Genomic DNA, 4,512 nt, shown 5'->3' on the forward strand with positions numbered 1-4,512 from the left:
TATTTGTTATAATAAAATTTTTATAATAATAAATTAAACTAAAATTAAATTAATAAAATAAGTTGACTTCGATATCCATTAGAATAATATAGATATAAATATGTATTATTATTTAAATTTATAAAAAACTTGACTTTAATATTAAATATAATAATACAGAGTTCAATATGAATTAGAATTTAAGTTGGTAGAGGAAATTGACTTCAATATCAATTAGAATTAGAATGACCGATTAGTGAAGTTGACTTTAATATCAATTACAATTAGAATGACTAAACTTTTAATGTTGTGTAGTTTCGATCACAAGTGCAGCCATTAAAGCTCAAAACTCAATAACCCTAGCATTAAATATAAACGAAAATCTAGTCTTTTTCACAATATTTGGCGCCGTATGTGAGAAACTAATAACAACCATTGTAAGCACACGAAACAGAAGTAATCATGGAGTCGATGACCCAATTCTATTACTAACACTCTTATCTACGGTGGAGATCCCTCCACACTCGACCTATGCCACCATCGGAAGAGGAATTTTTCTAGGGGCATCTGAGACTCAAAATCACTGAGTGAAACTGTAACAACCCAAATCCGGGGTCAAGATTTGGTGTCACAAAACAATATTTACATAAAATAAAATTATATTCAATTAACCCCTTGAATCCGGATCGTTTACAGGTTATGGTATGAAACAAGAATTTAACCTTCTACAATTCACAACAACTACAATACGAGTGTAAATACCTTTACACAAATGCTCTTGTCTTATTCTTCTAACATCTTCGATCTCTCGTAGCGGAGATTTCCCTATCTTCTGCTGTCTATCAAAAGCTATTCACTTTTATCATTATCTGCTTCTGGAAGAAATAAGAATTTCGAAGCAAGAGTGAGCCAAAAATGCCCAGCAAGTATATAATTTGGGTTTCAAATATTAATATCAAAGGAATTTTCCGGACAAAAGCTTTAAACAATTTTAAACAATTCTATTTATTTGAGTGAGTTGAGCGAATAAATGATGGCTATCACCAGCCTTTGATTATAAATCCAAAAGTGACAAGCGATTCCCATATTCATCTCCTGAATCAGGGTTTTGTTAGGTTTTAGAATCATAAAACCTTTTGAGAGAGAATGTCATTAATGGCGATCAACAACAAATTAGACTGGACACTAGTTCGCATCTATATCATGCTGATTAGTCAGGATACAGTGCAGATCTATACCTACCTATATAGATCTGGTCGGGTCCCCAGGCTCTACGACCCATCTTAAGGCACCAGTCATGTCCCGGTCCTTAGGATTAAGTAAAACTTGATCCCCAAAATATCACTATCCAGCCCGTGGAGTATTTTGATGTCAAATCATTTTGATTTTGAAATATCCCAATTCAGAGTTCGCAAATAACCCGAAAGAATGGGTATTTTCTCAAGAGAGCAATCGAATTATTGGAACAAGAATAAAAGGATCATGCATAATCAGAGTAATTGCAGCAAAATATAAAACAGTTAACTATTCTGAACTTAGAATAGGAATGAATAAATATTTGCAGTATTTTAAAAGAAAGTTCAGGAATACTTGCCTCAATAAGCTTTAATCGCTATTACTAGTTGACTTTGGTTTGACTTGAACGTTCAGCTTTATCGTCAAACTACTATCCCATTTTGGATACGATCCCAACACTCAGGCCCTTCGATTGGAACTTCGTTAATCTCGACATCTAATCGTTAGATTATTCCTAGTCTAACGTCAAATCTCGGGTCTTCCGACTAGGACCTACAGGGTTAAAATACCCTAATTCAGATAATCGTTTTGCTTAACATCACATCACTATCCTATTCTACCCATACGATTTCATAATCCAACTTATATTTATATGTATTATTAAAATACACATAGAAATTATGGTTCAAATCTTCAAAACTCGGTTCGGTGTTTATTTTCGGAAAGTACGTATACTCGTCGTTTTGGAAAACAGGGTAATCGATTATTTATGAATTATTTTGTCTCAACTACAATTAGGTTCGTATAATATAATTATATATGGTTATTCGATGTCTCCGATAATTATAGGTTACATTCCCGTATTTTCGGAATTAATTTCCCGAAAATTGGGCAGCGTTTCCTTTGTTTACCAGCCTACCCATCGAAATCAAATCAACGTCAATCACCACAACATCAACAATCCACAACTACAATTCAGAATTCCCAAACACCAATGTAATTTTTAATTATTTATTATTGTTATTCACATTTTTATATTTTTATTTGTATTTTTATAATTTATTCATACTTTTCGTTTCGAATTTAATTTTACAGACAAATTTTATTTATTTATAGTTTAGGATTCAGAATTAATCATCACTGTCCACTGTCGGCTCGCCGAGGCTCATTGCCGACGGGGATAAAATTCGTTGGTACCCTTTTTAAATCGGGTCTCCATACGAATTCCATCGATTTATAATTAATAATTTTTCCCGCACGGATTTTATTTAAATCACGAAATATTAATCAATAGAATCCTGCAGAAACTAACATAATTAAATCAATAAAAACTTTTTGAAATCCAACGCGTGTAAACACACACATCATGAATCAATCACAGAAAAGGGAAACAGCATCAAAAACACAGAACTGAACCAAACACTCATTGTATAAACAACCCCCTTGAAGGGTCGCCCATGCGCCACCACCCTCGCCGGAAATGGAGAGGGGCGGCGATGGGGGATTAAAAACAGTGGCACAGTAACCAAACACACACGACACGCACAGCTATACACATACGTATATACACATAATGCACACACGCAATTAAAATAAAACAGACTGGAACCAAGAATCAAGGTGGTCACCGGAAAAAAAGAGGCGGTGAAAACTCACCATGGCAGGGACGGATGGGGAAAAAGAATGAACAAGATTACAAGGAGAAATTGAGAGAATAACTGAGGAAGGGAGTAGAAAGAGATCGAGAGGAAGAGAGGAAAAAAGAGAGATGGAAGAAAGAGATAAAAGAGATCGACAGAGAGAGACAGGAAGAAGGGGAATGAAATTGTATGTATTTATCTAATTACGTGTCCCGAAAATCTGAATTTTGCCCCGAAATATAAATTTAACGAATAAGTTATGGGTAAAATAATTTCAAAATTTACCAAAAATTAGTTTCAAAATTCTCAAAATAATTAAAAACTAATAATGATTTTTTTTTATAATTTTTAAATCATGTTTGAAATGCATATTGTACCCGCATTTAATGATTTACGGAATAAATATGCGTCAAAATATTTTATAAGATAATTTTAAAATTCTTGAAATATTAAAAACTTAATAAAATAAAATTTTCATGATTTTTGAAGCATTCTGGAATTAAATACTGATTTTACAATTAAATGAAATCAGAAAATTATTTAAAAATAAATAATCAATAAAATATTGATTTCTAAATTTTATAAATTCCTAAAAATAATAATTAAAATTATAAAGCAACAAAAATAATTTTAGAGATAATTTTAGCATTTATAAGAATAATTATTCAATAAAATCATTTTAAAAAAATAAAATAAAATAATGCCATAAAGTTCAATTATCAATTACACAAATAAGGTTTGTATCCAACAATTATCCCAAAATTAACAATAAGGTAACACACAGCTAACAGACCCATCAAATATTTTATTTATTTAATAATTCAATAATTACATTTACATATCGGATCCAAAAATAGGTTACTTAGCCGCTAAGTAACTATATAATGATACAATTTTAATACCATATTTGGATAATTATTAAAACAGGGCCTCTTATAAAAGTCTTTATACAAAAATAAGGTAATAATACATCGCCTTTCGAGAATACGAGTTTTATCGATCTATAAAATGATTAACGTATCGAAATTTTTACGCCGGGACTCGTACAGGTCAAACCGTACCCCGGATCGAAAAAGTCAAAACATGAAAAATGTTCAGAATTATCAGATTAGGTTAGGAATGAGTTTTTGGAAGAGTTTCGGGTTGTAAAAACGCAAAAACGGTTGAAGTGGGACGATTTCTGGTTCTAAAAAGTAATTTTATAATTACGTGAAATAATGATTATTAATTCTATAAATCCTTATAAAATCATATAATGATCCAAAAATTACCAGAAAAATACCAAGACTATCTACATTTTATACTGGATAATTAGAAATTAAAATATCTAAATTTTATCAGAAATTAACATCCAAATATTATTATCCATCATCAAATAATTCACCAAAATTTACATAAAAATCACATAATAATTATTTATTGATAAAAATAATTACATAATATTTTCCGGACATTACAGAAAACCCTGGAAGAAGATCATCTTCTAGGGACGAATCCCCCGATCTTAGATCCACTCATAGGGACGAATCTCCAATTCCAGCCGTTGTAGGCACCACTAAATTCTCGAATCTTTGGGCATGAATTTTTTACCATCGCGATCCCAGCAACCACCAACCCTCCATACGGGATGCACTTGTACCCTGAGGTCAGAGGAAAT

Source organism: Apium graveolens, chromosome 2 (genome assembly GCF_009905375.1).
Source record: "Apium graveolens cultivar Ventura chromosome 2, ASM990537v1, whole genome shotgun sequence".
Classification (NCBI taxonomy): domain Eukaryota; kingdom Viridiplantae; phylum Streptophyta; class Magnoliopsida; order Apiales; family Apiaceae; genus Apium; species Apium graveolens.